The sequence below is a fragment of the Sparus aurata genome, chromosome 4 (genome assembly GCF_900880675.1).
Source record: "Sparus aurata chromosome 4, fSpaAur1.1, whole genome shotgun sequence".
NCBI classification, from domain to species: domain Eukaryota; kingdom Metazoa; phylum Chordata; class Actinopteri; order Spariformes; family Sparidae; genus Sparus; species Sparus aurata.
Genome location: NC_044190.1, coordinates 34659830 through 34685779, shown reverse-complemented (window position 1 = coordinate 34685779; position 25950 = coordinate 34659830). Strand labels below are relative to the sequence as shown.

Here is a 25950-nt window from a genome sequence, read left to right as displayed (position 1 = left end):
ACCCCTCACCCCTCTCAACTCCTGCCCGCCAGTGGTCATATGGCTCACAATGTCTGCTCCATGCCCAATCCTATATTAGCATTAGCATTGAGGGTTAAGCCGCTAATGCTGCCAGCTGTGCACGGCTGCCAACCCCCCCACACCAATCCCTTCTGAACAATGAAAAGGCACGGAGGCAGGACAGTTGGGAATCGGGTGGGGTGGGGTGGCATCCCCAGGGGGTATGCGTGGCTGTAGTGCCCTCTTGTGCCAAGTGCTTTAAGTTGTTATTCAGGAGAGTAGCAAAAGAAAATAACTGAAAAGGTAAAACATATATAAATACATGAATAATACCAATAAAACATTTTAAAATCAGAAATAAATATCTAGTCTAATAGTCTAAAATAAACAGTTTTAGAAGCACTTAACACTTAAATCTACGATGAAATCAATAACGTATTTGCTCAAAGCATGACTATAAAAATAACTCATATGTATGTCACGTTAAAGTTGCTCAATTAAATTTGCTGCCATTTGTCACACTTTTTAACCTGTAGTTAAGTGCCAGACTAAGATATTTGTTCTGCTTTGCTTTAAATGGGTAGGCCCAGCAGTAAGCGAAACCTTTAATTCTGGCAGTGCTGGTGCACTGCTTTACTAAAGCATGTCAAGACACTACCCTGGTAGAGCACAGAGGAGAAGGGCATGGCTGAGCTGGCGACACTGCTTTCTCAGTTAAGCTGATAATTGCCCTTATTGATGTATAAAAGATATCCCACAGAGCCTTGTGAAACACCATTAGCAGGCAGAAGCTGAATTGTTCATGAGCTGCCTCCAAATGAGGAAGAAGGGCAAAGAAAAAAAAAAAAAACTCTGAAGATTAATAAGACTTCCCCTGGAGTGTGATAATAACATGATGTATGTGTGTGTGGGCCTATGTGTGAATGTGTATTTTCAGCCCAGCCTCTCAAGAGTTTCCATTACTAACAGGCATTATTCAGGGGGAAACTAATCTATTTTAAATCTCAAATTGAGGGGAAAAGATGTAATGTCATTTAGCATACAGGGAAGGGTGATGGTCATTATCATAAGGGCCCTCCTCGTTTCGACGAGGCTGCTGAAGCCTAAATGATGACACTTAAAATGCCCCCAGAGCTCCACAAAAACGAGACACTCACAGCAAATGTACACCAGCGAGGCGCTGTGTGAGGCCAAATCTTCCGTGCAGACGATTTTGTGGTGAGCGACGTGAAAGAAAGTGGCCCCAATGAAGTGGATCTTTTGCCTCTGTAGGCTCCTGACGCCCATTACAAGCATAAACTCGGCTAACAAAGGCTGGTGGCCACAAAGGGACAATAAATACAGTATAATGATTACCAAAGCAGGACAACCATAAATGTGGATCAGCGAGAAAGTGCAGCGGGCAGAAAGTAAGTGCTTAGTGAAACTTTATGAACAAAATCTTAACAATGTACTGTTATATTAACGTTAAAAATATCCCAGGAAAAGAAAAGGGTTGACACACTATTAACGTTACAGCATAGCAACGTGTGAACTTAGCTTAATTATTAACTTGCATGTCAAGAGGAGTTCTACCGGTTGCAACACACTGTACGTTATATCAAATCTGGGTGTACTTAAACTTTCTTTACCTCGCATGTTTTTCGAGCAAGAGCTTGAAAAAGGAAGTTGAAAGAAACCCATTACAAATATTCATGGGCTGGACTGAAAAAGGGAAATTTGTGAAATATTAAACACAGCGTTGCACACTCTATCTAACGATTCCTGAAGTCTCTGTATATGTATTCAAATCCAAACCTCCTAATTATTCAGAAAGAGAAGCCACAGAGATTCTGACAGTGCTTATCAATGAGAAATGACATCTTGTTAAGTTAGGAATTCTCTTTGTGTTAGCAAGGTTTCTCTAGTTAATCTGGCACCTTTCTTGATCTGCACCAAGGTAATTGGAATGCACCATGAAAATGCCTGCCGCATTGAGCCAGCGGAGAACAATGAAAGAAATGGATATCAGAACAGGCGTCTTCCTAATCAATCCCCCAACTTACTGTTCAAAAGTAGGTTTGTGTTGTTTTAATGAGGATGCGGGGGCTGACTCTTCTTGGCTGCGCTAACATGGCAGATTACAGCTCCAATTAAGTAAACTTTCACTTAGACATCAAGCAGAATCATCTCTTTGAAAGACGCCGATCGTTGTTGTGGAAACCTTGTTTGTTGTTGCTATTTCCAAGACAAAAAACAGCAAATGTTGACTCGAGTACCTATATCCATTAAGCAGTGGGAAAATGAGGCAGAGCTAGAAAGATCACTTCTTAAAGTTTGCTTGACTGTGTGGGTTAATTTGGTTTCTTTTCGTGTGTGTGTGTGTGTGTGTGTGTGTGTGATCCATGTGCTGAAGTATGTGTGTGCATGCTCATTTATCTTACTGTGAGTAAATGTGTGTTATCCAGTCATCACACCCCCAGTGCCCTGGCATTAAGCAGAAGGAGGGGTGAGAGGTCAGGTCAGGGGCAGCCGCGACCTCTCCGTCTCCGCGGCACAGTGTCATACTTTGGGCAGGGCAAACAAACAGGCCTGGCCTCCGGGCAAGGTGGGCTCAGCAGGGTGGCATTGCCAGGTCAGGGTATAGCTTGGGACAGGACAGGAAGGGATGGCAGGCCCCTGATAGATGCTGGTCATTATTTTCAACCCAGAAAACTGGGACAATTACAAACAGAGAGATGCCATGGCAACTTGGATAAGGGGTCACGGGCAGAGGGCTTTTCATCCCGGCTAACTCAGCCACATTTGTCAACTCAGCCACACAACAGCTCACACATGGACACAAATAACAAGTACACACGTAAAGTTTCAAACATCTGATTGACCAACAAACTTTTGTGGGCATAGTGTCATTGGCTCAGTATCTATGTTCAAGCACTTGGTGATAAACACATGAAATCAGACTCACGTAAGATGCATCATTTAGCTGTTTTTTTATTGTATTTTTTCCTTTATTAACACAACATTTTGTAGTATTGTCTATGGCCCCTTCGAGGACAGGGTCGCAAGAAGACAATCAAATAGTTTGCACAGGATTTGGTTTTGTCTTTAACCTACCTTCTATTCTGAAAATTATCCAAAACATTTTCAGCAGAGATGATGAACCGTGCATTATACATTCCTGGGAATTATTTACAGAGAAACACTGCTGTTTGTTCACTGTCCAAATCAAAGCATTCCTAAATGTTTTGGTGAACTTGTTTTGAACTTATCACAAAACCTCAATATCCTAACAACCTGCAAATCCCCCAAATCCCCAGATGTAACTAAGTCAAGGAACTGAATATTCCCACTCCTTTTGGCTGATTTCTCTTTTTTTCTTTTTTTCTTTTTTTACGACCTGCATATTTTCCTAGGTTGTTTTGTATAATTTAAAGAGACTGTAAGGGAATGAGGGGTGTGTGTCATGATGTCTCTCTGAACTACCTATATTTACTACTGAAAGTGAATTCTTTATGAGAGCACAGATATCAAAGACAGCGGGATCAAAGAGGATTTAATAAGCTACCCACTGTTCTACGAAACCTGAACTTTCATGTCATGCATTTTCCTTGGTTTCTTCATTTTGGGCTTTGGGCCAAGAAACTGACACTAAAGGCAAGCATGTGTAGTCACATTGTCATTCTCTATTCCTTTAATTTGTTAGTCTGTAATCCTTCTAGCGGAGAATGTCCCTGTGGCTGGCAAGTGCTGATTTTTTTAAACAGTGTCGGTTTTGTACACCACATCAACTATCTGCACTTTTCATGGCATTGTTTTGGTAGATGTTGCTTTGGTTAAGCCAAGGTTATTACTTGTGTCTTCCTATCATTAACCAGTAGCCCTTGCAGGCACGTACATCTCCCTACTACAAGAAGTAAACTAATAGTAACTGCTGTTGAAAACAGTAATTCTTTGACCTGGCACAACAAATGCTGCTTATTATTTTCCACCAATAAAACATTTGTTTGATTAATGCCTGTGTAACCACAAAATGACTAAGTGGCAGAAGATGTCAGGATGACATATCAGGAAGTATGATGCATAATGACTGAAAATAGGCGGAAACCTCTGGCTGTACTCTCAAACTCAACTTACATATCAACACAAAATTTGATGAGTTTGTAAATCCTTTGTATAATCCTGCACAAAAGAAGTTGTGCTTTAATGGTTGTATGAGGATTTATGTGTGAGACTATTTGTCAGCCATAGGTTTTTGGCATAACATGGAGGTTGCCAGGCAACCAGTGGAGACTAGAATAAGTCGTTGCACCTGGTGAGAAGTGGTCTGGCACATATGCTGTGTCCAAACTATTCCTTTGAGGAGAAATTCAGTCAATCAGAACATTGTGCTAAAACTGTGTGAAACCCTTCACATATCGAGTGTAGGTCTACAAATTAACAGAAAGATCGAGATCCACTTTTCAAGAGACCAGCAAAACTTAACCACAACTTGGTAATTGTATACACTCATTATAGGGAATAAGTTAATCTAATTGTTACAATGACTATAAACAGGAAGTAGGGAGTAGAGTAGAGAGTTTAGTCGACATGGCATTGTTCTAGAAAGGTTTGTAATTCAGCAAATGTAGTAATTTTTGCCATGATAAGTCACGGTTAGGTTATCCATAACCAACCAAACCACAGAACTTTACCTGCAATAAAATCCAGTTACTGTTTGCCATTATACAGAATAAGAGGCCTTATTTACTCTCTGTAATTTGCTTCGGACCACAAAGTCATGGCCATCGCAGAAATGTGGCTTGGTAGAGTTGGTTTATTTATGGTTATTTCACATTGGTTTAAAAGCTGTCAGCACCATACTAAGCAGTTCCCCTCTTTAAGCTTACAAAAACAAAGCAGTTCATGCTTTTGTCAACACTGTATTAGGGAAAACTAACTAAAACCACAGTTGATGAAATGGATGAAGGAGAAGGATCACATGGAAATGCTGCCGGCAAGCTTCTTGTTCTCTACCCTAATAGATTAGCAGCACAATGCCTAATACAGGATTTAGAATGTGTTATGTGTTATGTGCAATTGGTTATCTGTTAATAACAAGTGTAAATTACAGATACATCTGATTTATTAGCATGATATTATTCATATTAACATAATGTTTTTTTCTGCATGAAGCTTACTTGAAAATCATCATGCCGATGGCAAAAACCTCTACTTATACCAAACACGGCATGTGAGAAAATACAGTTCTACTCGAGCTGATACACCCAAACTGTAATCTTCTGGGTCCCATGAGATGATGGTCTCCTGTGGAGGAACCTCACAAGAACCTCTGATGTCACTGACAGCTAGGTCTGTGGTGCTATGTATTCAATGCCCTCCTCCCCTGAGGATTACAGTAGCTCACTGTACTGGTGTGTATGTCAACTCATGTCTTGGGATATTGACACATTGCAACCGCACTGGAGTGCATGGTGCCTGCTGCATTCATCAATACTTTGAGAATATATTGTATGGATAAAGTACCGTGCAAGCAGCAGTTCAATACCGAAGAGGAAATTCACAGAGGTGACTTGTATACAGTATGTGGGGAATTTAGCATACAAAAGTGTAGCTGAAGTTGGGCTAGGAGCCTGCCTGCTGTGAATGCACAAGCTACACGAGTACCAAAAATGCAAATGTTTTCAACAAAGGACTCATACGGAGATACACCCACCTGCACACACAAACCTTCAGTGTGTCGGCTCCTTGTATCCTGTGTGCTTGCCTTGTTCTAAACACCAACCAGTCGCAACCTGATTTGAAATGTATTTGTCAATTACACGGTAGCTATCCAATATATGCAGAATACATTGGAATACGATACTGTTGCCAGCCTAGACACCAAGCTGGCTGGTTGCATGGGTGATTAACATTTAATGCTAATGGTAGGCTTATGTTCAGGGCAACTGCACTGGGGTTAAGTAATGATAATAGCAGAGTTGGCCACACCACATCTGTAATAATGCTGTCTGCAAAGCGTGATGTGATGATTGTGAAATTACTACTCTCTGCACCGTTTACTGAACAGTCAAACAACCAGTTTTACTGTCAAGCAACTCAGTCACAAAGGCATACATAATGACATACATCAGAGACAGAGACACACACAAACACACACACACACACACACACCGACATCACTGGCAGAAGTACATATGCATCGTCACAAGGAAATAAATGTTCAATGTTCCTCGGGATGAAATAATGAAAAATGAGTTAAAATTGTGCTGCATACGAACAAACACTGAGAAAAGAGGGGATTCAGCATTCTTAAAAAAGAAAAAAAATGAGGGAAATGCATGTGAAATTACATGCTGCCATATTGTGGTTTTAGGACAATGCTGAATTCCGTTTGAATCATGGAAGTGTTGTTTCCATTCAAAGATGATCAGACATGGTCTTCATTTATTAAGCTGTGTTTACTGAGACGATGAAACAACATCATCAATCATTCTTAAGGACTAGTGCTCCGATGGGGAGAATTAGAATGCATTACAGATGTCACGCATCATCAAGCTAAACATCTCATTTCCACCTCGCTGTGCGCTGTGTCTGCTCTGTGTCTGGGACTTGGATCTCGCTCTGTCTGTGAAGCATTTGTGTGTGTTTGTCTCTGCCTGGTTACGGTTAAGTGCTCTTGTGGCCATTCTCCCTGGGGCAAGGTATCCATCACCGTCCAAGCAGTTTCTGACTGGGCACAGCTTAGGCCCTCGAGCCTGCTCCGGTCCCCTCAATATCTCCCCTGGGGTCCCTCTATGTCAAGGGATACCACCTGCACCCAACACACACACACATGCACACACACGCTAATACAAATCACTGTGACCCTAACACTCCTCTAATGCCCTCATTAGGTGATTAGTCCCAGAGGCAGGACTAAACTAACATCGCCCACTTCCAAATACCCAGCTTTGCCCCCTGGGGGTTAATGGTGGAGTCAGGTGGGAGGACAATACATGACAGACAAAAGGGTGACATTTGTATATTTTGCTTGCCCTCTCAAGGCGGTTTGCATTATTTTTGTATTGTTTTCTAACGGGATGCGTAAATTGAGGCCAGCTGTCTATTACTGCCTTTTTTGTTCAGCTGCATTCAAGTACCTACATTTGGCAACAGTTTTGCTCTGACTCTTAGTGTTATCACTCATTATAGCTGGACAAACAGAGAGGATGTCTAATTGTCCAAAAAAAAAATTTATTTATCTATTTTAGTTTTTAAAGTGAAGTGGGTTCTTTTGCAAACAAACATTTGTGTTTGCGTCCCATCAGTTGGTTGTAAAATAAATACTGCAATGCAAATCCCAAGGCAGAGCCTGTGAAGCTAAACTACTAATGTCGTTTTAATTGGTTATAAAACTGTATTAGCTTAATACTTGCACATGTGTATGACCTACAGTACATGAGCAAACAATACCATTAACAAAAAATATTGGTTAAATCTATATAGTTATTTCTATGTGAAGTAATTCTTTGTCATTCCTCATGTCGAAGATGACGTTCTGAGGTAAGAAGCTGCTCTGTCATCTGGTGCCACAGCAGTGAATAGAACAACTGGCATATAATGTGACATTTAATGTCAACCTCACAATTAAATTATATCTTGCCGTTGGCTTATCATTATTAGGACAAACATTACAAAGAAATCTTGATAACTGCAAAATTACTATTACAGAGAAATCAAATGTGTTAGTAACAGGATTAAACATAACCTCTGTCTTTTAACGATAACGTTACTAAAACAAGCCACCTTTGTTTCACCATTCACAAATCACAGTTATTCTCACGAAGCCACATAAACAGTAGCTACATGACCACTATGCATCCTGCTAACAGCTGTGAGCAGCCCTCTGTGCTAGCACACACTAGCGACATCAAAGTCTTTCCAACGTGAGGTGAGTCGCTCGTATTGCTAATAAGTTCTTCATTATTTTAAAAACCCAAAAGAATATGTTTTATGCATTGGTGGAGAAATATGTTTACCTAATCTTAATGTGCAAAACAATTATATGGGAGTGTAACCAGTAGGTTATGATCTGCCTTTCGTCCATGTATGTTTGCTCACATGCATGCATATGTGTGGCAAGGCAGGAGGAGTGGTTCGACTATCCATATCCTTCTGTAGTTATTAATTCATCTGACATTCTTCCACTTCTTCACTAACAACAATGAGCTGCAGAAACCCACCACAAGGCCCCTTGCAAGGAATATTAAAGTCAGTGGCTTTGGTATAATAATTATCTATGAAATATTGATGTCTATAACTTCTTCTGTGGTCCCTGTGAGCAAGCCTTTAAGACACACTGGGTAAAGAGGAAACTGTATGTGTCTGCGAGCTTGCAAACCTGAGTTACCGATGAATAATTGACAGCAACATAATTAGCTTGGTGCTCTATTGTGTTAGCACGTTTCCCCCACATCCTGGAAGCATGTTCTGCTATGGAGAAAAATGTCAAACACGGGCACAGAGCATTCTCTGAAGATGTATAATTGAAATGTATTCGAAAAAAAGCTTTTTTTGACCTCAAGTTGCATGTTCAGTTAACAAATACTAGGATAAAATAATTATGATATAATGTGATTGAAGTTTTTTTAGCCCTAGTTCATCTATGCTCACTGAAATACTGTATACCTTGAGACACCGCTATGACCCAGTAATAAGGAATGGGTAGATCACATGCCAAATAGCATACAGCATTTGAGGAACATGCGCACACACACTGTACAAAGACATCTGCAACTGGCAAATGGCTGACATCATGGCCAGTTGTTTTTTTAGGGGCGATTTTGTCATTTTATTTTTGCTCTATTAGTATTCTATTTCCAAAGAAGACAGCCACTGCACAGCAACAAACTTTCATTCAGCGAGTTAACACAGTAGCACACACAGGCCCTCAACGGCAGAGAGGGCAGTGGGGACAAACCGCATGTGAATCCAAAACTCTACTTGAATCTCCTTTTTAACCTCGAAAGAGCTCTCTTCTTGCCCATTAAGGACCCAAATCAGAGCAGCGCTGCCACACCTCAATCCTCCAGAGCCACTGTCTGGACCTCCGCAATGCCCGGACTTTTCCACACAACACTCTCCCAGAATATTTTCACATCTTATTCTGTGAAATAAGGGTTTCATTTCAACCAAATCAGAGTTGGTGGTTTTTGGGGTAGACCAACCAAGATTGTTTTGATGATTTTTTATTTTGTTTATGTCGACTCTGAATAACAGGGCAATTAAGTTAGTCTTAGTTTCGGAGAAAGAGGGTATAAGAAAATGTTCTTTTGAGTTCTGCTACTATAGAATCAGTCTGCTTTTTAGCCAAACTCACTACTTTGGGGAAATTAAATTGTTGCCTAGTATAATTTGAAACAGATCAAATCTCATACTAAATGAAACTGGATTTCATCTATATTTCCTCCCAATGTTGGCACAGAAAGTCCAGAAACAACAATAAATAACCAGTCATGAGACTCCTTGAAATATTGACCACAGCGTCTCCCTAATCCTTCTAGAGAGATGCATGCTGGGTAAACAAAGCTCTTGTCTTATCATGACAAGTCATACAAAAATCTCAGTTATTCTTCAAAACCATTAGATCCAGTACCACTATGTTATTTTAACGTTTAGATGCAAGATGACTGCAATTCTCCCCGACACAGCATCACCTGAAAGATATTATAATTCTAATAATGACAGCTAGGACTGCCTAATTCTGTGTTACAGGCAAATTTATGAAAAATCACAAGTGAATCACTGGAAGCCGACAAATCCAAAGCTAACCGAGGGCTGTCTGCTGAAACCATCCTCATGCCACGGAATAAAATAATCCCTCTCATCTGCTCGGACTTGTTAACAAAGCTGTCAGCTTGCTTTTACAACCAAACAGGCCTCAGTCAGACCCTCTCTCCGTTAGTGAAGGAGCACACTGTGCAATGCTTCAAACAGCGGCAACACTGCCCCCAAACACACACATGCACACACTCCTTCCTCTCCTGTGTCGACTAAATGTCAACTCTCCTGACATACAGCCTTGTTTGCAGCCAATGATTACCTCATAGCTAATTAATCCTGATTCAATCAATGTGAACTATTCAGATTTTGTGTGTGTCTCTGCGTGTGCGACTGCTTATGCTCCTTGTACGTGTGCGCGTGTGCGTGTGAGACAGAAACAGAGTAATCAGAAGGGAGGACCAGTAGGTTAGATGATGATGGATGGCACTCAGTGAGAGGCCTGTTCTAATCAGCAGGACCTTTTCCCTGCGGTAGAGGAGGTGGCAGCAGAGAGGATGGAGAGGGGCTGATTGACGGTGGAGGAGCTTGTTGGTGTATGTGTGTCTGTTTGGGAGGTCGCCTGCATTTCCCAGTCTATCGAGCATGTCTCTAACAGAACTGCAAACAGTAGATAATGAAAACAATAACACATCTTTCTGAGAGAGACGATAAAAGATGAGGACAGAGATCACTGACGTGTCATATGCTAAATCTGACAACAAGAAGTCAAAAAGAGATTAATCAACATTAACAAACACATGTACAAACACATGGATACAAAATAATAACAGTGATTTTATCTTGTAACACTCGCCCTCAAACTGAGCAGGTTGCTACAGAGAGTGAAGCCGAGAGACAACAACATTGCATAAACAGCCAAAAATAAAAGATGAAGGCACCATGTTGGACTGAGTAGTGAACAACGCATGTTTTTTGCTTTTTGAAAAACGCCAAACAGATGGGGGGGTAAGGCTTTGTTACCTTTTTATGTCCGCGGTCACAGAGTTAGTGTTACTTTAGCATGCATACTAAAAACAAGCTCCATCTAATAGCTGCTCTTTTTATAGTCTCCCCTCTGCACCGCACCAATCCACAAGAGGTCTTGGCATACATCTTATATCAAACAGCCGAGGCCAGGAGAATTAAAGAAGAAAACATGTTTGTTGTCTCCCTTCCTCTGTTCATTAGCAGCACTCGAGGAATCGTCCCCAGGTAGCCTCTTTCTAGTTGTTTTCTGGAGTGACTTTAGAGAAGTTCTACCAATGGCATGTTTAAAAGATCATTTGTAGATACTCAACACAAACAAACCAGCCTCATTTAAAATGTTAAGGCATAGTTTATTCGTAGGGCTTGTTTGCATTTGAGTAAACATGGTGGCGTAAACATGTTATAAATATGTGAGTATTCTTATTAATCTGGGATTTTCTAAGAAAATTAAAAGTAATTAGTTAACAAGCATTAATAAAAGAGGAAAAAGCTGTCGCCTTGCTTCTTTTCAGATGACACTGAGGGGGAGGGGGTAAAAGGCTGACCCAGATAGATAAAAAAAAAATCTTTTAGCAAACCCCTCTCTGAGATACAAACTTGTCACATGTTTTTGAGAGATGGATAGCATCTCTCTCGGGTCTAAAATATTCATCTTTTATCATGGTGGCAACAGTAAAATGTTGCCAGACTTTGCAAGAAATAATGATTCCATGTAAGACATCGTTGTTTAAGCTATATCTGATCAATCATAGTATTATACAAGTTGACATGTCTCTATAATTTTAGTTTAGCATTAAACCCAGCACAGTGGGGCAGTGTTGTGAGCATATCCGGTTTACTCCTACAGTCAAAGGTTAGGTGAACTGGAGACTGGCGACACACTAGGTGTGAATATTAGTGTGAATGTTTGGGCTGTCTACATGTGTTACCCTGTTGGCAACCTTATTGAAGAGGTACACTGCTTACTCTCAACCAGTGCATGCTGGGATGGCATCCGGTCCCTGGATGAATGCACATAGACTTTAAAAGTTCAGGGCCTGTGTGTGAGGAGTGACTACAAAGGATGAAAAGCAGTAAATATTGTTTTAAGTCACAATATTGTGTGTGTCAGTTTAGAGATTTGGACCTTAATTTTGTTGTGAGCACACACAAACTGTGTTCAATCAGACATCTCATTTAAATAGACCTTGACAGCTAATGTTCTGAGACTTGACCTGAACTTTAGATTTGTGACCTGTGAATAATAATCATCTGCAAAACAGAGTGATGGTGGTTTTGGGTTGCACATGAAACAGGCAAACATTTAATATATGGAAACAGAAAAGAACAAAACAACTAGTTTCTGCACATGATTTGACCATCTACACCTAATCAACAAATAGGAGGGTTGGAGAGTGACAGTTAAAAGACTCATTAAGACAATCTATAGTTTCCTGTTCCTCTGATCTTACATAGTAAGGAGATTTTCATGTTTTGCGCCGTGTGAACTTCAAGAACCCAAAGCATCACCAACTTCCCCATTGCATGGGGTTTAATATAGTATGTGATTAAGCACACTTGTGGTATTTATTTCATGTCGCTGAAATAAGCTCCTGCTATGAGGGGAAATTCAACAGCTAAATATGATTTAATCAACAGCATTTCTTTACAAAAATAACTTATGTCGGTTGACTTATGCAGATTGAGACTTCACTCAGACTCATGACTAAACACTAAAGACTTGACTCAGACTTGCATAAGTGACTGCTGAGCTTCGCCGTCATGATCACACGATTCTTTGTGCGCATCGACTCCATTGTCTCTCTTCATTGACTACCACTGAGGTCATGTGCTTGATGCATGATGACACACAAGGCAACGGCACGGAGAAAAAAAACAACTATTTGATAGTGTGTGTATTTGTGTCAATGTGTCAAGAACTTGCGTTTTCTGAAATTGTGTGTGGAATTACTGGGATCAAAGGCGGTGACACACACCGCCATTGAGCATCAGACTGTCGTGATTACCGTAGTCATTAGGTACGGTAAGGGAAGAAGTACGGTGATGTTTAACGCCCATTCTGCTCCCTCTGGAGCCCGAGCTGGTTGATTTGTGATCACACACGCGCTGGTAATTGCATGTGCAGACATTCTCCCATGCAAACACTCACAAAGATCTACACCCACATGCATCTATTCACACATATGCGAGCACACTAAAACATTCTCAGGCGCGCTTGCGAGAGCTGCACAGGTGGTGCCTCGTATGAGGTCTGCACTCCACATCAAAAGGACACCTCTGACATCTCAGATCGCTCACAAATGATGATGCACAGAGATCTTTTGCCACTACAAAGGCAGAACAAAAGAACTGACATGAAAGAGAAGTCAATAAACATAAGGCGTTTAATAAAACATTTTTTCTGCTGAATTCACTACAAAGGTTTTCACTGTTTTTCCTCTCACACGACACAACAAAAAGAAAAAGCGAGAACTGTTGAGTCACATGATTGACTGCGAAGAGTGGCAACAATCCAGTCGTTTTCCGTCGGAAAAGGGCCTGCCCCGGTTAGATTGCAGAAATGTGAGGGCAACTGCAGGCAACATTGTAGCGTCGGTTAAAAGACACGCGTGTGCGTGCGAAGGAGTAGCACAAAAACACAGATCACACCTATGCCTAACGTACAGCAAACGATCAAACCACAGTGGTTGGAGCGTGTTAAAAGTCGTCCAGATATACTTTGAGCGACGCTGCAGTGCAAGCTGGGAATGAGACTTACTTTTGGTGCCAGTTGTGATTTCTTTCTCTGCAAATATGTTTCCAAGTTAATTGGTCATAAGGTAAATCATTTTCTTACTTTTAAATAATTTCCTCAGCTGTGAATCATATGAGATGTGCTGCCTCTCAACCTCGTATACAAGTCTCTCATCATCCACATTGACTGCAGATGAGCAGATGAGTGAAACTGAGTAGACCTAAAGTAGAAACAGGGCGCCCAAACAAGCAACACACACAGAGCATCATTTTCAGTTAGTAAGCGCTGTCATGAACAGTAAACTCTCTCCCTCTCTCATTGTATTTGACAGTACTTTGCTAATTTGTTTACTCTTGCAGACATGCTGCACATAAAAAGTCCCTGTAGCAATGACATGCTGTGCACACACGGACAGTGTGGCTCACAACTTGTACCGAATAGGACCAGCATCAAAGTATGCTGCACACAGCCTCACAAGCTGTGCTGGAAATACACACACAGCAGCCCGGCACAGAGGCGGCTGAGTGAGCCGGAGCAGTGGCTTACAGATGTTCAGTGTCCCACAGCAGTTGTTGGAGCTACAGTGAAGTGTCAGCCCAGGAGGACGGAGAGCCGAGGCACAGCAGCATAGAAACAGAATGGAACATGAGGTCACACTCAAAGCCTCGCAGCCCACAGCACCTCAAACAACTGGCCCTGCCAACAGCCTCTGAGCAAACATCAAGTCGACACAAGTCAGAGTCGAGGGGGTGTTAGATGATGACTAATCTGAATTTCATCATTTTCAGGCACTGGGCTGTCATTAATACTGTACTTCTCTGCAGTGTTCAATAGGCCAGCGCTAAGGGGGTCAAAGTAAATGGTGGAGGATTACCAATATGAGGAAACATAACAGTTGTTCTATCTTAAATGCCACTCAGCCAAACCAATATACTGTATCATAAAGGTGATCACACAGGTGATTTTCAGAAACTTAATTAATGGCGGACTGATACAATATATTCCTACCAGACGACTTTACATAGTTGGTCCGCATCCAGCGTTGCCAGATTGAGCGGTTTTTCCACCCAATTGGGTGGTTTGGGGTTGAATTGTGTGGGGTAAATATATAAATATTAAATATATAAATTAGATTCTGACATTGTATCCATTACTAATGTAAACACATCCAGTCACTTAACAAATCATTGATATGACATTTTTGTCTCTGCTGAAAGTAAATATGAATTACCATCGTTACCACCTGCCCGCAATTTACCCACACACACATAAGCTGTTGTTTCTCTGCAAATCTGTATTTTCATTGGAACAGAAATCTCTATCCATGCAACATTACAACATAATTATTTGTTTGGCTATAAACAACCGCAAAACTGTTGAAACTGTTGAGTAATCTGTTGCTATTTTAGTTATAGATAATATTAGTGTGGCTTTTCATCAGTTTTGGGCAATTATTGGTCTGGAAAGCATCAAACATAGCTGGCAGACTGTCTGCATCTTGCAAGTGTAGTATTTTGAAGCTGTGTAACACAGCTGTGACTCTTTCTACGGGAAGTTCAGATCATTAAAAAATGTTACTTTGCCCCCTTTAAGTCCAGGCCAACAATATACAGTAGGTATAGTACAGCAGAGATGCACAACAGCTTCTTGTACTTAATAAATAGAATTATCTTGACTTAATGTTCTGCATGTGTCCACTGTAAATCTCCACAAACACTGAGGTCTGTTTGAGAGTTGAGTGACAGCAGAATTGCTCCTAAGTTAATGGTGGGGGGGGGGGGGGGGGGGGGGGCTGCATAAATGGTAGCTAACATTAACTCATTGCTTTTCCAGGTGGTCTGTGCCAAGGTGAAAATGGTCCTGGTCATAGGTCAATCTTTTCTTCTCTCTGATGTGGCACTGTAAAATGCCTGTTTGGCTTTAGACACCAATCAAAGCCTTTCCTGTTCGAAAGATCCCTTGCATTGGTGTGTCCAAGTTCTCCCATGCTGGCTTTGGCCTCAGACGCCCAACTGTGCCTGCACGAAGTATCCTGAAGACAAACTCAGATGAAACCAGCTGGTGATTTCCTCTGTGTTTCAACATTCTGTGTACTATTTCAAGTGGATGATGCAATGTAATCCAAAAGTTCACTTGATGCAGTTATTTTTGATGTTTAAAATGACTAAGCCTGTTCCTTTTTCTCCTCATTTCAAACATTCATTGGGGGTGCTGCCTTTTTCATGTTTGCGTGTGTGCGCAGATGTATCACTGGCTGTGTGAGTGTTGTGTTTGTCTGTGTGTACATGCCTGTGTACACGTCTGTGTGTGCTTAAGCCGACTGAAGGATCACACGCACACGGTAGTGTAACATGAATATTCTCCTTTGCGTCTGGCTGCTGTGGTCTCCCTCGGTATGGGGAGCCGTGTAGCTGGGGGTGGGGGTGGTGGTCGGGAAGGGGTACACTCTCTAATGGGCTACCCAGGGACCTGACGCCACTCTCCAGAGACACATGGGCTCCATACATCCCAGCCTGCAGCCTTTGTCAAAATGCACACTTCCTCAGATATTCCTTTTCAAATCTATTAACTCCAAACTCAAATCTACACCCAATTAGGCTAAGCAGGCCAACTTCATAGGAACTGTATGAGACACATGGCATGAAAAAGTTCTCAAATGGCGTGTCAAGGGGTGAGTGTATATTTGCGTATATGGTGTGTGTGTGTGTGTGTGTGTGTGTGTGTGTGTGTGTGTGTGTGTGTGTGTGTGAGACAGTATAATGAAATTGAAGATCATAATTGCTCATCAGGCTAATACTGCAGAGATTTATTAAGAGAAATAATTAACAAATTAAGAGATACGTATTGAACTACTGTAAAAAACACTTTCCAACATTTATAACATGAGTCTTTATTTTTCTGTTAGATCATTTTTGGATTACTCGTATGCAGGATAGAAGTTTGGATGTGATATTGAATAAAAACATCCATGCAATGATTATAATAATTACTGTGTGTGTGTTAATCTGAGCCTGTAAATGTTGTCTGTGTAAATGCATGTCTGTAACTGTATACGAGTGATTACGCAAAATTGTATCAGTATCAGCATTTGCATGTGATTCTGTGTGTGGGTGTGTGGGTGTGTGTGTGTGTGTGTGTGCGTTTTTCACCTGCCTCCATGACCACCATGGAAAGCAGTGTGCCTCCTGCCCCCTTTAATCAGAGTAGCACAATGGTGAGGCTAAAGCCGCCTTATCTCGACACAATCAGATTAGAGAGGATTGCTGCTCTGCTAAGCACCACAAAGTAAAGCGCCCCCCCCCCCCCTTCCGGATCAAGATGATTTGATTAATAATTTGTGATCATATTATCCTTTAAGAAGCATAAATTGTTTTATTTTTATTTATTTATTTTCCATTTGTTTCTAGTTTGTTTTTTTTTCTCCCCCCCCTCCACAGTTCCTGAGGCTAAACAGAGATTGAAAGATTATCTTCCCCACCTGAGCAAGTGCTCTATCCGACTCCCTCCCACCATTTCTCCCCTCCGTTTACTAGAGGCGCTCTGATGTTAGTTCCGCCCGTGACCAGATGGGGGTGCCATTACTGCTGCACACAGTGGGGGCCTCCTCCACACCTAATCTCATCAAAATAAACATGCCAGCAGTTGTCAGCTTCTCCAGCAGCGAGACGCAGGGAGGGAGGGTGCTATAGAAACAGGTCAGGCTAATCATGCATATAATTGCATTTTGACATTTTGGGCAACTGGGACCAGACCTTTGGATATCAGGTTATCCTCGAAGCACTTAAGTGATTAACAAATGAAAATGCAGCTCTGAAACTTAATTAGATATTATGTCTCATCCATGCCTATGGGGTGGGGTTTTAAGGTAGCTGTTGTCAGTGAGTGGTTGTGGGGTGCCGGGGTGGGGGGAATTGTACTTAGTTAAATCAGGGGAGGTTGAGAAAGAGGGTTTATTCTACATCACTGTAGACACATCATTGTGCAAATAATCTGTTTCCAAAATTCATCACTTCTATTTTGGGAATATATTAGTCCTAAAACAAATCCCTCAATATTTACTGCAGCTGATGATTAAAGTGTTTCTGATGCATGGTCTCCAGACTACATGTATGACCCTGGTCGCAATTATTATTAAATGGCAAGGAAGTGAGAGCCCTTCATCATTAGCTTGCTTTAACTTCATTGTTTGCTCTTAGGAATAATTACAATTACCCTCCCTTGTGGCACAGTTAAAGAAAAATAAACATTTATCCTCCATTTTCATCAAAAAGCCGCTTTGGGCAGTAAGGAGCCTGAATCTCTCTCTCTCTTTCTCTCTCACTTTCTCCGTCTCTGATGCTCCCCCTCTCACCCAAGAGTAAATTGTTCACATTAGGGAGGTGTAAACAGCCGTGGGTTATCACCATACCATTCTGCAAAATCAAAATTCAGTCGCAAAGATGAAAAGACCCCGGGGTGAAATTGCTCAGCTGGTCTGTAGGAATTTGTTTCTTTCATTACCTAGTACAGCCTAACATTATCTGGCATAACCTCGTAATCATTTGACAAAAATGAAGACGTTACTGCTGAAAAGGGTGTGTAATCACTGGTTACAAATCTCTGGGTATTGCATGCCCTTGTTTTCCTCGCAGTATACAGTATTATATCTTTTCTTTCAAAGCAATTTAAGGTTTGTGTCATTCCAGTGTTATTTTCTTTGGTCATTACAGTTTTTGGGACTCTGCATGCTATTAAGCGTATATAGGAAAATTCCATATATGTTTTCATTAATATGAATATTATGACAGCAATCACCTCTTACTTGACAATTGCGAAGATTAAATGTGAAAAATCGGTTTACTTTCAAGTATTGCAACTTGAGTCAATCAATCTTAAAATATACTAGTCCTCTAATCCACTTTCTTAGTACATACTGTGCCCTCCTGATGCCCTCCAAAGAAAGAACACAATCTACCAAAAAAGCAAAAAATAAATTTTGGAAGTCCATGCCCATATTTTGTCCCAAAATAATGATGATATAATATTGCGATGAGGCAGTATGACCAAAGTGACGTTTTTTCTGGCCACTACCCGATTCTCTGCTTGCCACTTCTCTTACCCCCATGTTGGAACCAGCTCCTGAACACGATTAGCTACTTTTCTGCTTTACTAATTCATGGGCAAACTTCAGCCTCTGAACACTAAGGGCACAATCCATCTCCTTATCTTCCTTTATCATTCCCTAGTCTATCCGTGCTACTTTTGTCCCTGTAAAGTACAGATCCACTCCATTTGATTGTCCTGATTCCCTGTCCTGCTTCTGCTCCAGCACACTTGCTAACCCATCGCCATGGGGTCATTCTTCCATCCGTAACAAAGAATCCCGCTGCCACGCTGTACCTGAGGACTATCTCACCTACCGACTTTCCATATCTTACATCCGAAATAGCAATTTTCTCTCTTTTAAGGGGAACTTTCTTTTGTACCATACATTTTTAATTACAATCTGATATATGACTGTAAACATTACACTATCGAGACAGAAACAACAGCATTAATGAAATTGTTCTAGTGTGTCAGTGCAGTCCTGTGGTTAACAATAGCACATGCTCCTTCATCACATAAATGTAGCATTTTATTTATTATACAGCTACACGATCTCTGGTGTGCCTTCGGCCAATTAAAGCATCAAAGAATCCTAGTGAGGCTTTTCATCCACTGACCACTGGGACCAGGGATGACACAGAAGTGACAAGAAGACATGGCTGTTGATGCTCAGCCCTTAATTACCATCGAATGAAGTAGCTGGATTTATTGAGACAAGCATAGAACATAGAGCACAGTAGATTACAAGAGCATCACTGATGTTGAACACCATGATATTAAATGATTAATAAAAATCATAACGACAGCACTGCATGAGACATTTCAAGTGGATTAATGAGGCACTTCTCAGTGACCGGCATTAATCATGAACATACAGCTGACCTCATTTTGGTTTACTTTATTTTTTTTGTAAACAAGAAATTATGCAGTTGTTTCATCTTGCATAAAACAAATGGGCATTTGCTCACTGACAGGCAGATCCTAACACCGATTAGCTGAATAAGAGCATGACAGCGGCTCCAAACAAAGTGAACTATTTCTCAATTGATTGCCCCAGGAGTAGCATTACATGTTGAGTGTTACTCTTAATTCTACAAGAAAATGTATCTAAAGTATTACATGTTGAACACAGTTAAGACACTAATGTCGAATCCTGCTCATTGTTTCCTGCAGCGAGGCATATGCTGCAGTGCCAATAGCCTCATCTGGACATGGTGAAATTCACGAACAAGAGTTACATCTAATTTAAGTCAGTAGTATTAGGTATTAGTGGCATTGAATTAGATGTGGACATGTGAGTGCTAAAGCTGTCAGCTCCCTCCACCCCATCCCGTTCAGGGCTCATCATCAGCACAAAGACCGTGATGAAGACATGGCTCCCGACAGACGTCCTGGACCATGTCTGTGTTTGTGCCTCTGCTTCACGGGACAACAAGAGCTGTCAGTCAGACAGGATAGGCGGGGAGAGGGAGGGATGCCATGGGGGTTGGGGTTTAGGATGTGGGAGGGTGGATGAGGGAAGACTGGGCCTCAGCTGTCAGCTCTGTGCACTCACATATGGTTCAGTGTCCTGGTAGCACTATGTTAAATGACAAAGAGCCCTCCCTCTCCATCATCATAGACAGACACACCTTTACAGACACCTCTGTCTGTCTGTGCATGTGCACACATAGATGTGTACACACACAAACACACACACACAGACCTGCACGCATTTTCAGATATGCAGGATACATCCACACAACCATACATATACACAAGTATGCACACACAAAAACATGCACAAAGCACATTCACAGGCAGGCATACTCATCTCCTGCATTTTGCATAGGTGACACTTTTCATTATTCAAAGCTTCTTTCTGGGGATGTGGTGTGCACATTGAGAGGCGACATGCACTCTCTCCAAACAAGGTACACCTTAATTATGCATGCACAGACTACACGCATTGCATTTTGGTGTCCATGTGTATGTGTGTCTGCGCACGTGTGTTTTGGGCTCGCTTGCTTAATTGTGAGTGCTTACATCTGAGGCATGTGCACGTGTCCTGTGTGTAAGCATCTTCAGTATACCTTTGTGTGCATATGTTGGCATTTAAATAGTTGGCACCTCTGTGTTTACACCTGCACATACTGGATACACAGTCTTCGTGTGTGTCCGTGAGAGCAAATGCGCATCTGTGACAGAACCTGTGTTAAAATCTGATATTATCTGCAAACAAGCCAGAATAAGTCCAAAGCAGTGAATTAAATAATGGTCCAGTATGGCGCATGTGTAAAAAAATCTTGAGAGAGCCAGCCTATGTTAGCTAAACCCATTCAGTGTGAGCAGATGAGATGCGTTGTGTCATAAAGGCCTCCCACCTGACCCGCCCTTAATCACAGCCGACTTCCGCCCTCGACTAAACATATTTGTATTGTTGTTGTGTGCTTAGTCTCTTTATCCGCCTGACAGGGTTTCAAACTCACACGACTCTCCCTGAAGAGGAAACGGTGATGAAACGTTTCAAAAGATGGCGGCTCCTGTCGTTCACTCAACGCTACAGCTCACTGTGAAACACACAAGTAGGCTTTCATTTAGGCGATTACACCAGATTAAAATTACCATTAATGTTGGGGAGTGCACGTTCCTTTAGAAGAGGCTGCCGCTTTGAGTGTCGACACAACGGCGCATTAGAACAGTGAGCATCACATTAACCAGCAGCACTGGCAGCTCAGAGGTGCAGCAAGACAGGGATTTTCAGCTTGATTGGGTTTTCATCTCGGAGTAAAGGGATGAATTATTTATTTTCCAACTTGAATGTTTGTGTGGGAGAGTATACGGCAGTGTGTGTGTGTGTGTGTGTGCATGTGTGTGTGTGTTCGTGATGGATGAAAAAGCCAAGCCAAGGTAAATACTTTAAAACATTCTACCTTTCTCTTGATGCAGAAAAACAACAAGCTTCAGGGTCAGAGTGCAACGTTCCCAAAAGTGAAATTCCAGCAATTATTCACGGGAGATCCACAGCGGGTGCTCAGGGCAACATGTCCGCACCCTTGAGTGGGCAGAGGAGACTGACAGCCCCATTATAAAACGGCCCGCGTGACAGATAAATATTTCAGACACAAATAAATAAAGGATGCCCGGCGTTTTCCCTCTGAATGACTTTTCACAGCCGAATGCCCACGGCCGCTTGCCCCAGGATCTCCTGACGGCACCCTTCACCCCCCCCCCCCCCCCCCTCGCTATCACCCCACCACCTATTCCACCTCAGGCTCTATGCGACACCCCAAAACAGGCTGATGCAGCCCCCCCCCCCCCGCACACGGCCACAGTCCTCCTCCTTCCCTGTACATATCCCCTGGGCCGACCGCCCCTGGCAGCAGCATGCAGGTAAAGGCGCTGCTCCTCCATTTCTGGGTACAAAGAAGCAATTAATCTACGTGTCTGAGACAGGGTGTCTAGGAAGGCCTTCCTTTTGTATTTGTGGATCTCTCTCTGTCGAGCTAACTCAGAGAGCCAGGGTCCATTGTTGCCCAGTAATTACTGTAATGTGTAGAATACACGTTGAATTGTAATGACTTAGTTCTTTATTTTTTTCCTCTTTTTTGCTAATGTTACCTAGGAGGTGATTACAAATGGGTTGGGTAGAAGGCTCTCGTGGGATACGTTAAAAAAATAATAGATTTCATTTAATAGTAGATTAAGTGTGTTAAATGTCTGTGGCTATAATAGGCATGGCTAAGCGTCTCCTGTGCCCTCCCCAATAGTTTCTTATGGATTACCTCGCTCTATTTTATTAGGGCGGACTGCCATCCCAGAGGAGCGCAGTGTGATAATTCAATTAAGGAAAAATTATGAGATGTTACTGTGGTTACAATCTAAGAGGGGGCCAGATGGGAATCTCGCAGCTATCCTCTCTCTTGCCTCCAAGAAAAGAGATGGAGGCAGAGTGAAGAGTGAAGAGTGAGGAGTGAGGAAGACAAAGCAGGAGAAAGATAGTGTCCCAGTAGTATCAGCTCTCCCCTCTTAGGCATACACTGGGAAAAGATAGGAGACAAGTGTAAGATGAGAGATCAGAGTAAGTGATGGGAAATCTCAGATCAGCTTCCTCAAAATATGGAACACTATCTTTTGCTGGGGCTACATTTGTAGCAAAGTTTCAGACAGTTGAAGTTTCTGCCATGAACAGTGCTGAGAGTGACTTATTCAACAGTGGGAGCCATATACTGTATGAAAAACCCATGTAAATATCAGCACTGACAAGCATTGTAGTTAAGGTATCAGACAAGTCCTCTATCTGGCTAGAATGCAATCGTACTGACAGGTTTGCCTGTGTTGGACTCGTCCAAATGTTTCTACTGTGTGTACAGTAGTTTGGATATCAGGCATTTTCTTTGATGTCCTGCTGGGCGGCACAGAGAAAGCAACTCTCCTACCAATGGGACTATTACACCAGACAAGTTGAAATCCTGAGAACACAAGGTCTTCCCGACTGTCTTTTTGTCTGTCTCTCTCTCTCTTCCACTTTCCCCCTCTCCATCTTTCCCAATATTTCTCTTTCACGGTCTCCCTAACAAAAATCATGTTGAGCGGTGTTAGCATTGAGATAAAAAGAACGCTAAAATATTAATGGAGGTGTGCTTTGTTCTGGTGAGCACAGAGACGTAGAGACGGAGTTCTTCTGACTGGTAGAAACCAGGTCTGATTCATTAGCTGGGGTGTCTGTGTGAGGAGGTCCACAGAGGGCTGCCACATCCACTGAGATTGCTGGGTAGGCCACCCCCCCCCTCAACCGCCATACCCCCTTCCAATCAAGCCGTCCCGTGCACTCTCTGTCTCTCTCCTCCTTCCTCTTCATTCCCTCCATCATTATCCCCCACCTCCTCATTCTCTCTGCAATTCTTTAACCCCAAATTCTCTCAAAACCTCGCTTTTGCTGTTTTGTGAATTTCTTCTCATATTAGCCTCTCATCCTCCTCCTACCCTGTAGTGATATGGTTCCATTTACCTCCGCCCAGCTCAACCCACCTGTATTCATGATGTTTGTTCTTTATAATGTATCTTCAAATGTGGAAGTGAGAAGGGAACAAAAAAGAAAAAGGAGAATGTGTCTCTGAGCTCCACTCCGCACTAGATCGTTGGGTAAACAAGCCAGAGACCTCAGAGCTGGGATCTGGTGCTACACTTTACCCTCAGTGACTGCCTTTGAGAGGTAAAGCGCTACGCATTCACACACGTTTTTGAATTATGCCGAGCTGCGCTGGGGAAGGCTGCACCACAGGGAGAGTCCAGCTTCCCACTCTATCTCTCTCTTCTCTCATCTTTCTCTCTACCTCACTTTCCCCTTTCCCTGTGAGACACAGTTGATCAAACCATACTGAGTGGACACAGTCCCCCCACAAACTGGAGGGGGAAAACCTAGAGAGAGTAACAGAAAGAGAGATGGAAATTACAGACTGCTCCAAAACTCCTTTCTTCCACAATCCCTTAAAAAGATGAGCTGCCTCCCCAATGAATAGGGAACAGCTCATTGGGATAGTCTAAGAACAAGATTGAGGATTTCTGGGGTATGTTTTATATTCTTTTATACTTTCATTGAAAGAAAAATCAATAGAGAAACATGAGGGGAAAAGGGAGAAAAGATAACAATGAGGCTAGATAAAGTAAAGTTTCACAGATGTCTCGATACTTGTTAAGAAAAGTACTACACTTGTGACTTTGTTTCAGGATTAAAACTTATTAACTTGGGTTTCTGTGTAAGAAAACTCTTGAACAAAAGTGACTTTCCAAAACATTACGCTGAAATGAGCACATGACGACTTCTCCATTAATAGGTCGAAATTTGTAACAGATGTACGCAGGCTTTAATGTCTGTTGTGGTTCATATGCATCTACTGTGGCTTGATGGAATGCAGCCCTATTTTTCGTCAAATGGCTTGTAGTAGTCCGGTGGGAAGTTGGAAAAATATGGGGACACTTGTTCTGCTTGTTCTTTGTGTAAACAAGACTTGACAACCTTACCTGACGCAAGACGGGGATAACGCAATGTGCAGCGGAAACCCAACAACCGAGATCCTTTATTGCCTGAAATATGAGCAGACAAGTACGAATCAAGTCTCACGTCCTCTATGGACACTCTTATGTAAGGTTTGACTTATTTAGATTGATATTACGTTGTCTTAATTTCGTTCTTTACGTTGTGTTTTTGCTGAATTTAATAGTTTATTGTTCTTTATGCAATCGTGTGTTTGAAAGCACACAATTGGTTGTATTGTGACATGCACAAATCCACACAGACTTACACGCACACACTACACGTACATTTACCTTCTCACGCACAATAAGCTCTCTCTCTTTCATACACACACAAGCACCCTAGCAAGCAAACAAGCACACAGATGAGCCACGACAAGCTCAAAATCCCTTTATTACCTCTCGTTGTGGAGAGGATGCATAAGTGGCCCGCCAAGTGCTCCCCTCTCTCTGTATATAAACCCTTAAAGCCTCGTCTCACAACCAATGAAAGGCCGGTGCAATCTGTAAGCAACCCTGTTCCCATATGGGCCAGCCTGCCATGGGCCTCGTTTGCCTTTGTCCTGTGGCTCTCTGAGGGCCGAGCCCCGCACGCCCCAGCCTAGCTCCAGGCATTTATTAAATATGCACCTTCCAGTTGCTGTGAAGAAAGATCCCGACCAGCTAATCTCATCACAGGCTGGGGACCCTCCACATATGTAAATCTACATCTGTTCCCCTTCAAAGAGAGAGATTCTCAGGATTATCCCGCACACAGACCCAGACGCACATGGACATGCACACACACAAACACATAGACACACATGCGCGCACACACATAAGTACTTGTTTCTCCCACATGGCCACTGCCAATCAAGAAGTCCCCCCTCTGCTTGTCTGCCATCCCCAGACTCCAAACATACCCTCCTTTCTCAATTAGCTTGATGACAAGCAATGGCCAAGAAATTGCTCTTTGTGTCATTGCTTTGTATTTGCCTTGGTGGGAAGTGACAAGGCAAGGCCTTACAAAACCTGCCCAACGCCTAAAGGCTGTGGCTGGCATTGGGGCGCTGGGGTTGGGGCTGGGCCAGGGCCCGTAAAGAGTAGCGCCAGAGGCCCAGGAAGCTGGCACCATACAGAGAGAAACATCCTATAGCGCCCTGGGATATCATTATACATCCCTGCAACACAGGATTAGCTTGCTCCCTGGCTGGGGGCTGCCACGAGACGGACTATTGGAGAGACAGCTTCATCAAATGTTATTGACTGACTGGCAGATGACAGTAGAGACAGCTCAATGTAAGGCTCTACTGTAATTGTGCCACCATCAAGCACAAGCTGTCTGCACATTCATATTAAGACAGTTC

General features: G+C 42.3%; 1 long non-coding RNA gene across 3 annotated transcripts in view; it reads right to left on the bottom strand.

The window, feature by feature from the left end:
* Window positions 1–25950, bottom strand: part of LOC115580846 (uncharacterized) — a 153000-nt gene that overhangs the window by 99839 nt on the left and 27211 nt on the right. The window contains exon 4 of one of the 3 annotated variants that reach the window (XR_003983942.1): window positions 6098–6793. The exons of the other annotated variants lie outside the window; for them this stretch is intronic. This is a non-coding gene — a long non-coding RNA (uncharacterized LOC115580846). Of the gene's footprint in view, window positions 1–6097; window positions 6794–25950 lie in introns of those variants that run through there. 3 annotated transcript variants of the gene reach the window in all.